Raw genomic sequence first — 12,991 nt, forward strand, 5'->3', positions numbered from 1 at the left:
ATGAAAGAGGTTGTTTTATCAATCCCCTCATCTTTTTTGGTAATTATTCTAACATGACTCTAATTCAAGGCTTTTTCAAATATTTTCTGTTTAATGCTTAATTCCAATCCTCTCAACTTTCATTTATTTTATCTAATCAAATTAACATAATTCAAGTTACACAGTAGTCTGAAGACTGTCAGAATAAATAGTTGTAAATTGTTACATGCTTCTAAGAAGGTCAGAGAAAATGTAGTCTTATATTATTTATCTTTCCTTCTACCTTCAGTTCACAGGCAAAGCTCATGCTTCCCTCTGCTGTGCTGTGGTCAGAACTTGCTTTTGCCTTCCTCCTTTGCCTTGTGTTCTAAATTGTGTCTGACAACACACCCTACAGAGTATAGTAGAACATAGAGACTTCAGGAAGCAGACTCTAGCGTCTCATCCATTTCATACAGCTTGTCTATGAATTAACATTATAAATTTAATTTTCTCAACCTCCTGTTAGTAGACTTCTTGGAATTTGGGTTTCTAATCAGACTAAGTCTTGCATCATGTACCCTGTGGTTTTGAGTTCAGTGATAAAAGTGACAGAGAGGAGAAATAAGAACAAACAAGAGATTGTATTACAAAATTTTAACTCATATTTTTATTTCCCTCCACCATGTTTTCAGAACTAATAGGTAAATACAGGTCTAGGAAAGCAGTAGGCCAACGAGAATCATAGCACCCATCACAGCCTGCATTGTGTATGTTTGAAGACAAACCTCATTACCAGTCTCACAATGTTGAGTGTGCAGCAATCTGAAATCATTCTGGCACATTTTCATGTGCTTTTTCTTCCTGTTGGAAGATTCTAAATCAAAAAAAAAAAAAAAAAAGTGCAGAGTTTTGCCGTATATAGACTAAGATTACAATTACACGAAAATGATAATGTCCTATATTCTACTGGGCAATGTTACACAAAAGTGGAGAGATACAGTGTGTTACTTTCAAACACCAGGGAGGTCGATGAAAACATTTCTTACAAACTGGAAGGCAGAATAGGGCTTCATGAAATTTGTTAAATATCAATGTGTATTCAGTATTTTAAGATGGTGATTCTTCCCTTAATTCATTACTGAAAATATGTAGTTGCAAGCATAAAACTCACATCTTAATGAAGAAATATTGACCAGAATGCCAATTTATTCAATGCATACTTAATTTGGAAAATGCCATTTTATTTGCATGTCCACTGTATGTTACTGGCAATAAATATGCATAAAATCTGCCTGGGAAATTCTTTTTTCTGATGTTTGGACCTATCATCAATTTATTCAGCATTTTGGTAAACGTAACTCTCTTCTTAAAAGAACTAAACATAATTAAATCCGTGCCATATCCAACATTAAAAAGAAAGAAAAAACATTGGCCATAAATGTGAGGGCTAATTTCTGAGATCTCAATTCAATTCCAATGGTGTACAAATCTTGTGCCAGTACCGTGCAGTTTTATTTGCGGTGGCTTTGTAAGATCAGAAAGTGTGAGACTTTCCATGATCATACTCCTTTTACAAGATAACTTTGGCTATTTGGGGCCCCTTACCCTTCAATACAAATTTGATGATTGGGTTTGCCATTTCTACAAAGAAGGTTTTTGGAATTTTCTTTGGCATTGCATTTAATCTATAAATTGCTTTGGTTAGAATTGACATCTTAATATTTAGTCCTCTAATCCATGAACACAGAATGTCCTTTCATTTAGGTAGGCTTCTTTGATTTCTTGTAGCAATGTTTTGCAGTTTTTGTGTACAAGTCCATTACATCCTGGATTTATTCCTAGACTTATTCCCAGATCTTTTAGTTGATATTGCAAATGGAGTTTTTGCTTGACTTCTCCTCCCAATTATTCATTGCTTCTGTATAAAACACTATTAATTTTAGGGGTGTTGATATTGTACCCTGCCACTTTCCTGAATTCATTTATTGGCTCTAGGAGCTTTCTGGTCTTACAAATCTTAGGACTTGTTTGATAGAGGATCATATGATCCACAAATAGGGAAAGTTTTACTTCTTCCTTTCCAATTTGGATGCCTCTTATTTCCATTTTTATTCTGGCAAGAACTTCCAGTACACTATTAGATTACAGTAGTAACAGTGGGCATCCTGGTCCCATATCTGATCTGAAGAGGGAAAGCTTTCAATCTTCCACCATTAAGTAGGATGTTAGCTATGGGCTTTTCATATGTGCCCTTCATGTTGAAGAAGTTTCCTTCTATTCCTAGCATTCTAAGTGTCGTTATCAAGAAAGGTTACTGTATGTTGTCAGATGCCTTTTCTGTATCAATTGAATTGATGATGGGGTTTTTTCCTTCATTTTATTTATCTGATGTACCCCATTAACCAAAATTTCTTATGCTGAACCAAACTTACATACTAGGGATAAATCTCACTTGATCATGCTGTATAACTCTGCTAATATGCTGGTGGATTTGGTTTGCTAGTATTTTGTTAAGGATTTTTGCAACTATATTCATAAAAGATATTAGTCTGTAATTTTCTTTTCTTGTGGTGTCTTTCTCGGCTTTGGTATGAGGGTAATGTTGGTCTTTTTGGAAGCGTTTGAGTAGAACTGGAATTATATTTTCTTAGAATGTTTGGTAAAATTCCCCTGTGAAGTCATCTGTCCTGGGTTTTTCATTGTTGGGAGGTTTTTGATCACTGATTCAATCTCTTAAATTATTGATCTGTTAAGATCTATTTCTTTTTGAGTCAATGTAGGTAGTTTGTGTGTTTCTAAGAATTTATCCATTTTATCTAGGTTATCTAATTTATTGGCATACTATATTCATAGTATCTTCTTATAATCTGTTTTATTTTTAGCTGGTCAGTAGTATTATCCCCCTTTTCATTTCTGATTTTCATTATTTGTATCCTCTTTTTTTCTTTGTCAGTTTATCTAAAGGTTCGTCAATTTTATTGCTCTTTTCAAAGAGCCAACTTTAGGTTTTGTTGATGCTATTGTTTTGTTTTCTATATCATTTATCTGTGTTTTAATTTTTGTTATTTCCTTCCTTCTGCTCACTTTAGGGTTAGTTTGTTCTCCTTTTTGTAGTTCTTCAAGTTTTGAGGTTAGGTCTCTGATTTGAAGCCTTTCTTCTTTTTTCATGTAAGCATTTAAAGCTTATATTTCCCTTATATAAAGCTTATATTTACTGCATCACATAAAGTTTGGTATATTTCATTTTCATTAACATGAAGATATTTCCCAATTTTGCTTCTGATTTCCACTTTAACAAAGTGGCCACGGCAGTAGGTATTGAGATTATACATGGGCTCAGCAATATGGACTTCCATTAACCAAGGCTGACCCAGGTATAGCCACTGCTGAATGCCCAATCTGCCAGTAACAGATACCAACACTAAGTCCTGGATATGGTACCATTTCCCAAGGTGATCAGCCTGCTATCTGATGGCAAGTTGATTACATTGGGCCACTTCCATCATGAAAGGGGCAGCCTTTTATTCTAACTGGAAGAGACATACTCTGGATAAGGGTTTGCCTTTCCTGCATGCAATGTTTGCCAAAACTACCATCTATGGACTTACAGCATCCATCGTCATGGTATTCCGCATAGCACTACTTCTGATCATGGAATTCTCTTTACAGAAAAAGAAGTGGAGGAATGGGTATTTGCTCATGGAATTCACTGGTCTTACCACGTTTCCCACCATCCTGAAGCAGCTGGATTAACAGAACAGTGGAATGGCCTTCTGAAGATTACAGTGCCAACTGGGTGGCAATACTTTGCAGGGTTGGAGCAATGTTCTCCAGGAGGCTGTATATGCTCTAAATCAGTGTCCACTCTATGGTGCTGTTTCTCCCATAGCCAGGACTCACGGGTCCAGGAAGGAAGGGGTAGAAATGGAATGACAGTACTAACTATTACCCCTAGTTATCCACTAGAAAAGTTTTTGCTTCCTGTTCCTGTAATCTCAAACTTTGCTGGCCTACAGGTCTTAGTTCCAAAAGGAGGCATGCTTCCACCAAGAGACACAACAATGATTTCACTGAACTGAAAGCTAAAGATTGCCACTCAGTCACTTTGGGCTCCTCATGCCTCTGAATCAACAGGCAAAGAAGGGAATTACTGTCCTAGCTGGGGTGACTGATCAAGATCATCAATAAATTAATTGCATCTATGGCTGATTACATCCACAATCAACTAAGGACACCACCTGTAACAATCAGCCAATGAGCTGAAGACCTTAAAAGGAGAAGTGATGATTTCAGCAATCAGAAGGGAGAATTTCCATCTCTACTTCAGGCAGCTTCTCCCGGGGAATTCATCAAAAACCTTCATCTAAGTTCCCAGCTTGTCCCACAGATTTTGGACTTGCTCATCTGCACAGTCATGTGAGTCAATCCCAAGAAAAAAAATCTCATAATATGTACATAGTATACACATACATATTCATATATATACATATACATCATGTCAGTTCTATTTCCCCAGAGAACCCTAACTAATACATTAAGGCTTCTTTGTAACCATCTATGTATTTCTGCTAATATGTGGACATTTGGTAACCAAAACACAAGTTACTTCAATATGTTAGATATATTTGCATTGTTAGAAGATCGATCACATGCAAAAACCATTCATACCAATCCCTAGCACCAGTATTATTCTTAAATATATATATGAATTTTTTTAAATAATAACGAATCAGCTTAAAATATTTTTATCTACTATGTTCTTATTTTTCCAGTATAGTTGGGATTTCCCGGTGAGAAAACAGTAGTTGAATGCACAATAAATAATTATTTGCTTTACTCCAAGTATTTTTAAGATTAAAAATAAGATGTCAATCAAATACAAATGAAATAAAGAAATTGAGGCTATATTCCATCTTATTATAAAGTATATTTTTATCAAATCACACAGCCAAAACAGACAGAGAAAGATCATTATAGTCAAGACCTGTCGTAAGGGACAACCACAATATAAACTATACAACTCAATATAATGTGGTAGTTAAAAGGACAGGCACTGAAGCCAAAGGTCAAGTTAAATTTCAAGTTCAAATCCTGGCTCTACCACCTACAATTGTTCACTACCACCACCTACTACTGCTATGTACCTCAGTTTTCTCATTTCCTTAAAAAAGGATAAGAAAATTGTCTGATTTTTAGGGTTGTTGTGAGGATTAAATGTGGTAATGTGTCAAGTGCTTCTAGAGCAGTACCTAATATAGAGTAAGCAGTCAACACACACTAGCTATTATTATTACCAACTGTTCCTACTAAGACATCTTCAGGAGCTATAATGATCTCCCTCTGAAACTACCAAGTTTTTAACAAATCAAGAGCTACTCCTTTTCATCTAAAAAGAGTCTTCCTGCTTCAATTTAGTCTTTTGTGAATATGGTAGGTAACTGTCTTTTATAAAGTTTAAAAGCTCTTCTTAGTCTTTTTATAATGAAATTCTCTTCCAAATTCTCTTCCAATGTACATCATGCAAAGTACAGACTGCTCCATGGATCATAAACACTATAAGAGTTCATAAAGTAAAATGAAATTTTGAGATTCATAAAAGAACAAACAGCTACTAAAGCAAAAAGCTTAGATAAGAAATGATGCAGAAATCTATTACCCTGCTCAAAAAATACTGGATTCTAAAATAAAACATGGCAGGTAGAGATACTTCACGGTTGCAGTCATTCACATTACTAAAAACACACAATGGATATTTTTGCTAGATTTTTTATTAAGAGCATGAAAACCCCTGTTTCTTCACAACAATGAACAGAGGATGACACAAAAAGACAAGCACAATTCCTCCAAAAACAAATCCTGTGGAGAAGAAAAGCCTAAAGGCTTAGATTTTTCAGCCACACTATCCCTTACTTTAAACTTTAAAAACTTAAGACATCTAGTATGACTGCTGAATCATTATATTGATATTTCTTTTGGTTTCCAATATCTTGGAGCAGTTAGAAGAAAAAAACAAAAAATCGTGGAACTGTAACCTGTATCAAACTTTAAAATCTGTTCTATAACTACTTGTTAAAATATACTTGGAAATTAAAAAAAATAATGAAACACAAGGCATCTAGCATTCTTTGTGGTCTGTAGCATGAAGAAGTAATGAAATTAAGCCTCATTTCAATCAGAAAATGAAGTTTGATTGAAAGAAAACTATCAATCTAAAATGTTGACTGATAAATTTAAAGGTAACATCATGGGTGAACTGAACTCAAAGATAAATAGAAATAAGAGTTGAGGATAAATGAAGCAAAATAATTTTTAAAGAGCCAGAGACAAAGAAATGTCTTAAATAATTAAATATTTGTTGAACTCCTCCTATGTATTAGACATTTAAGTAAACACTTTCAAACACATTACATAATTTAATTCTCCCAATGACCATATGGAGATTATCCTCATTTTACAAATGTGGAAACTAACACCCAGTGATTTGTCCAAGAGCACAATGCATGTATAAGATGCAGAGTAAGAATTACAATTAGAAATGTCTGACCCCCCAGTTCGATTCTCTTTGCTTTCACTGTACTACTGTCACTTCAAAAATTCAAGCACTCTAAATCTCAGCTTTTATAATGGGTACCAATCTTTTTATCTGGGGAGAAGCAACAGTTGTGAGAGCAGGGTTGAATCTAATTGACTTACCCAGTCCAATTTAACTGCCTTGGTTCATGCTGCCTACCCAATTAAAACATCCTCTAATCTCCAGACACACAGCCTTCAGTAAGACCTAACTCAAGAATCACCTCCTCCTAATTTCCCAGATTAAATAACCTGCTCCTCCTTCCAAGTTAACATCCCTCCTTTTTATAACCTCACTTCATATATTTAGTTTGGACTAAATTATCACATACTTCTCTTTATTCCCCAGTCACAGATCTAGAACTACATTTTTCATTCAATAAATATTAAGCATTTGGGGATTCAATGGTGAGCAAAACAGAGAAGAGCATACATTGTCTGGAACTTTGACAACAAAGTTAAAAATAGCATAGGGTATAAAAGTATGATGGTCTTATATGTAGATCTTACTCAAAAATAAAGTAAGAACTATGTCATCTAGTTTTGAATTGCCTGATGCTCCAAGCTCACCGCTATGAATGTGATCTTATTAAATACTGATAAAATACTTCTGGTACTGTTATAAAAATTTCCAAAAAACAGCATTAGAAAACTACATCTAAATATCAATTCTTTATTTGTCATTTATGTCTCATTTCAAGTAACCTGGTCTTGAAGTAATAGATATAATCTGAACCAAATATAAATGTACTATGATTGCTCACTAGTTAAACAAATACTTCAAGATCCTTTAGAGAGAAATAACCTTTTGTTATGTGGATATTGTAAATGTGTAATTTTTATCAGTTTTTTCTTTTCTTTTTAAAAGTAGGATCTTTCTATTTTAAAAAAAATTATTAGAGAAGTTGTAAGTTTACAGAAAAAATCATGCAGAAAATACAGTTTCCAAAATATACACCCATTAACACCTCACATTAGTGTGGTACATTTGTTGCAATTGATGAAAGAACATTAATATAGTTGTATTATTAACTATTGTCCACAGTTTACATCAGGGTTCTCTATTTGTGTTTTACATATATCTATATATGTTGTACAGATATAGTCTATTTTTTTGTTCTAGGTACACATATGCAATTTTTCTTTTAGCCACATCCAAATATACAATTCAGTGCTATTAATTACGTTCTCAGTATAGTGCTACCATCACCACCATCAATAAATCAAAGTAAACTAAAATATAACCTAATTTCATGTAATTTTTTATTTATCTCCAAGGTATATTTTAATGCTCTCGATTAAAAAATGAACCAAAAACTATCACCAAATTTATGAGTGCCATAAATGTGTTTTAAGAAAAATAGTTGACTCTAATAATGCAGTAACATTCTAACTGAAAAATACAGCAACATTTTCCAACAGGTCAGAGATACAATAAATATTATGATTCAATGAAACAGAAATAAACCACGCTCATTTTTAATTAAACAGGCATGTTTAAGCACCTGTGTGCAATGAATTTTGGCTCAAACTATCCATACAGAATTTGATCTGAACAATTTAATTTCCATAATTAAAGACTTAAAAGGTAGTTCTTAAGTTTCATCAATTCCGTTTCTCAGTAACGTGAAGAGGCACATGGTAGTCATTCAATCAATAGTTGCTATAAAAAAACAGGTAACAAATATTTGAAAGTAGGTGTACTTTTAACAAGGGTTTTTAATCTCATGGCTTTACTCTTAACTTCTCCAACCTGTTATAAAACAACCATGACCTTAATAATTCCACTTCAAAACAGGTTCTACCAAGCACAGAAATTGATGAGAGTCTCTCAGCATAATCAAGTAAATATTAAACCAGATGGGATGAACCATTCCTCCACAATTTATACTGTTCCTGGAATCCCGGGAAAGGAAAAATCTATTTTAAATGATTATCCGAAAAGACCTAATTTGAGGATATATTTCAGGTGAAGGTTAAGAACAACTAATAAATCTGCCTTTCACAGGGCATTCTATATGCATTTAGAAGACATGTGTCTTCCAGTAGCAGAAAGGCAAAACTTCGTTATTTATTTAACGCCAATATGCTTATATCATTAGCTAGATAAGCGTTTTCCATCTAAGTAGGAGCTCAAGTTACCTATCATTTCAGACCGCATTTGGAAGAAATGAAATTAGGTAATGTTCAGCAACTCAGCTCTCTCACACAAGGGAGAGTGTTAAATGACTTTTGTGAATGGAAAATCTGCTTATACTGTTGCTTCGCCTCAATCGGTCTTGAGTGGGTGGCTCAGTGAACCAAAAGCATGCTCCATGTGAAGATCCTTGGGATCTGATTCCACTCCTGGAAGAGGGCTTAAAAACAACATTAAATTTAAAAGTACAGAAAAGGTTTCGCCTTTCCTTCTACATTACAAGAATGCCCCGGGAACTAGGTCTAGAGAAACGACGTCGTGTCACTCGCTCTGCAAGGGCGGTGCACAGCACAGCCTCTTCTGGGGCTGTCACAGGAAAACCGGAGCCAAGCTTTAACCGCACCAAGCGACAAAGCACCGACTCTCCCTGGTGCTGGGGTTTCCGGCAAGACCCCTCCGTTCGCCCATACTTCAGGAGAAGGAGACGCTCTGGACCGTCAAAAAGCTCGAACCGACCGCCGCCCCGGCTCCCCTGCCGCGGCTCCTCCTTTGGGCCCCAAAACACTCTTCCATCCCCGCCAGCCTTTCGAACCCCAACTCCAAAAGGGACAAAGGAGCCAAAGAGGAACTCCTTAGTGCAGAGTGTTCGGGAGTCCCCACCCGCCCGGAGCTCTGAACCTGGGGATAAGGGGTTGCAGTCGCCCGGAGAGGTGCGGACCCCTCGCCTCTGACTCAGGGATCCGTTCGACACTCACCCGTGTGGCGCCCCAGGACAGACCGAGCGCAGGGGGCTGGTTCCTCCCGGGTCGGGGTGGCGCCGCGGCTCCGGGCCCCGCACGCGTCCGATCGGACCCCAACTTCAGTCGGCCGCTGTCGCTGTCGGCAACTGGGGCGCGAGCCCAGACGGAGGGCGCTGTGTCGCCTCAGCAGACGAGCAGCGGGATGGGCGGGAACCCTGGTCCCGAGGTCCACCGTCTAGGGCGGGCCCTCTCCTTCCGTCTGTCCGCCCGCTACGGGCGGCCACTGCTACTGCAGCCAAAGATAACGCTGCAGCCGCTCTGGCTGCCGCTACCACAGCCACCGGCCGGGAGCACGTCGCGGCCTAATGTTGTCATCCGCCGCGTCGCCGCCTCTGGGCGCCGGGAGCCGCCACGATCCTTCACATTCTAGCGCCCTCCCCCTCTCAGCCCCGCCCCCGACTCGCGGCCTCCCGCCACACCCCCTTCCCGTCACGTGACGGCGCGCGGAGGCGGTTCGGGTGTCGCCCTTTTAGCTCGGCTGGCGCTCGCCGCGCTGGAGCAACTGTCAACATCTTGCCCTGCCAGGGTGTGATCGCCGCCAAACCGCCTCCGCAGACCCGTGGGCGGCCTTGGAAGGCGGGTCCACCGACGTGGGCCTCGCACCTGCTAACTTGCTGAGGCGAGGCCTTCACGACTGGTCGTCCTGGGCCCTTTCCAATCTGAGGAGACAACAGAGCCTCCTGGTCAGGGCTCGCTGAGGACTCCACGCCTACCCGAGGTCTAAGCGTGAGACCCACCTGCCCAGTCTTGGGCTAGGTTAAAGTTTTAGGCAAAGAGAAAAAGAAGGCGTCGTAGTGTCTAACATCTGACTTGAAAAACATTCAGTAAATACTTGTTCCTATTTCTAGGAGCGCGTTAATTGTGGCTCTTAATTCACTGTTCTCTTCATTAGAGGTTTTTATTTGTGAGGGAACGATGGTGCATTTCAATCATGCTGGGATGAAAATAGCCCAACAAATTTATTTTTGTTCCTAGTCATGTTCAGGATCTTCCGTGCCAGTTTTTCAGTCATTAAGTTTTTGCAGTGTATTAGGTTGGTGGCAGTTTAAACAGATACACGGGGATTTGGCATTGCGTTCCAATTTGTAAATATGAAGCCTGATTCTTTATTTTATCAAGTACCTCAGATTTTAGACTTAACTTGTTTGCCATTTTTTTAAAATTATGGTCCGAAGAACCCATCCCTTTCTCCCAACACTATTGATGAGAGGGAAAGGGTAGAATGCTCGTCACCAAAAGGAAGGAAACAACACAGAAGTAAATGAGGTGAAAGAGCAGGAAGGTCACCATCAAACCCTGATAATAATGAAGATGAATGAGACAGCTTTCTTAAAAACTAAACTAAGTTCGTAAATCATTTTCCCTTCTTGCCCAGAACTCAAAGGTTTTTTTCTTGTTAAGGAGTTCTCACCTTTATATTTTCTTGACAAGAAGTCAGAAGATATTCTGATCAGCTGGGTACTTTGAAATGCATAGCAATCAAGTTTGGCCTATGTAATTATATATATGTCATAAAAGCTCTAAGACTTACCATTATTTCATGTTTCCCAAGAAAAGAAAAGAAAAAAAAAAAAAACAGCACTGCCATTTAAACTATGCCAAGCCACTGATTTGTTCAGATACATCTTGAATTGTGAGATATGGTAATGAACTGGTGTTCCAGCAAGGAAAAGATTCTACCAAGTTCTGTTCTGAAGTCTGAGAGATTGTACTTGTAGTTCAGCCAACCATGAGGGAAGATTATTATTCTGTAAATGAAATATTTCAGCAAAACTAGTACCTTTGGAGTTTGTCAACACTTTGAAATTTGTCTCCAATTTTCTAGATTGTTTTTCAAACTATGATTCAAAAACTAATTTTATTTTTTAATGAAATAGGCTAGAATTGAATAGAATATTTAAAAAATCAGAATGCGTCATAACTAATAATGGCCATAAATGCTTTGTGAAACTTCTGTTTCAACTGGAAAAGTGGGGGAAGGAAATGTGAAGATATGTCCTATGTTGTGATTTAAAATATATTTCTTACTGTGAATTGCAGTCAAATAGATTTGAAAAAGGATGTTTCTAGAGCATAGATAACATGCAAAATATACCTTCTAGACTCTGTTTCCCTCATGCCTTGCCCTTATTTTGGAAACTGAGACTAAAGATTAGGGGTCAAATTGCCTTGCCTAATCCCCTTCTGCCTCAGTCTCAACTATTATATTGTCTGTTGAGAACAGGTCATTTGTTGGAATGGAAAGTACTATACTGGAAGCAAGGAGGCCTCATTTACAGAGTTGGCTAATTAGATGGGCAGCTAGGTAATTACTCTCTGCTTTTCAAGTTCTGATAAAACTATGGAGTTGTACTAGATGTTTTTTAAAGAATGGTCCTCAACCTTTTCACCAATGGCTGACACTTCTATTTGAAGCAAATACCCATGGTATACCCAGTTTATGCAAATTCTTGACTAGCTGTAACTCTTTTCAGCTCCATTCAAAAAAAAAAAGATCAATGCAAGTGAGTGAAAATGAAGGTAAAAGAAAACAAATGTAAATATGTCACAATCTTCTATACTTTGTTGCTAGTAATAGTTACTTTCCACAAAGTGATTTTTTTATAGTCCTTACAACTAATTGCAACACAATAATATATCCTTACAATGCAGTTTTTAAAAATCTCTGTGCTTAGAGTCCTTCCAAATGTAATATTCTCTGATTTCAAGAAGTGATCGTTAAATCTAGTATTTTCAGTGTAGTCACAACATAAAAAAGGAATTGCAATATGTAATTTTGTACCATAAATGAAAAATACCCAGTAACTCCCATTTGTAAATTTGACATATCTTGTAAGTTTGCTACTCTTAATATTATTTTGAGACATTTTAAAATAAATTTTTATTATAACAATCTGATTTTAACTAAAATGAAACTCTATTTTGTTAGTGCTTAATTGATTATTCAATTCTGGGAATGAGAAGTTATGTTTTCCAAATCACATTAATCACTGACAAGCCAAACGAACTTTCCCTCAGAATATATTTCAGCCCTGACCTAGAATTTGTTGGAAGAAGATTGAGATTAAGAGCAACCTAATCCATAAAAAAAGGCATTCAGCGTAACTTTCAAGAGTGTGGTAGACTGTATTCTTAATCACAAGTATTCACTCCCTCCACTTCCGCTGCTGCCATGGTTACTTGATCTAGTGACTTGCTTTAGCCAACGGTTGTGAGTAGATGTGACACATGCTATGTCAAAGCAGAAACTTTAAATTTGAGTGCAAGATTCAAGTCAATATCTTGCTCTTGTGCTGCCTGTCTCAAGAAAGGTATGTCCCATATAGAAACTGCTACTTTAGCTTGGGTTTCAGAATAAGAAAATATATGGAACAGACTTAAAACTGACTCTCACCCTGGAGCAGCACTACAGCAGCTGACTTGCAGCTACTGACATGAAACAAGAGTATTTGTTGTTATAAGTCCAGGAAGTTTTTGAGGTTCCTATAAAGCTAACCTAGCGAACCATCTAAAGTAAATTTTA

General features: G+C 37.4%; 1 protein-coding gene across 6 annotated transcripts in view; it reads right to left on the reverse strand.

Annotated features, from left to right (window-relative positions):
• OSBPL8 (oxysterol binding protein like 8) overlaps nucleotides 1–9,824 on the reverse strand; it is a 271,517-nt gene extending 261,693 nt beyond the window's left edge. For all 6 annotated transcript variants that reach the window (XM_077111486.1, XM_077111485.1, XM_077111484.1 and 3 more), the window contains exon 1: nucleotides 9,424–9,824. The gene's annotated coding sequence lies outside the window, so the exon portion shown is untranslated. The remainder of the gene's footprint in view (nucleotides 1–9,423) is intronic.
• Nucleotides 9,825–12,991: the final 3,167 nt, after the last annotated feature.

The sequence above is a fragment of the Tamandua tetradactyla genome, chromosome 7 (genome assembly GCF_023851605.1).
Source record: "Tamandua tetradactyla isolate mTamTet1 chromosome 7, mTamTet1.pri, whole genome shotgun sequence".
NCBI lineage: Eukaryota > Metazoa > Chordata > Mammalia > Pilosa > Myrmecophagidae > Tamandua > Tamandua tetradactyla.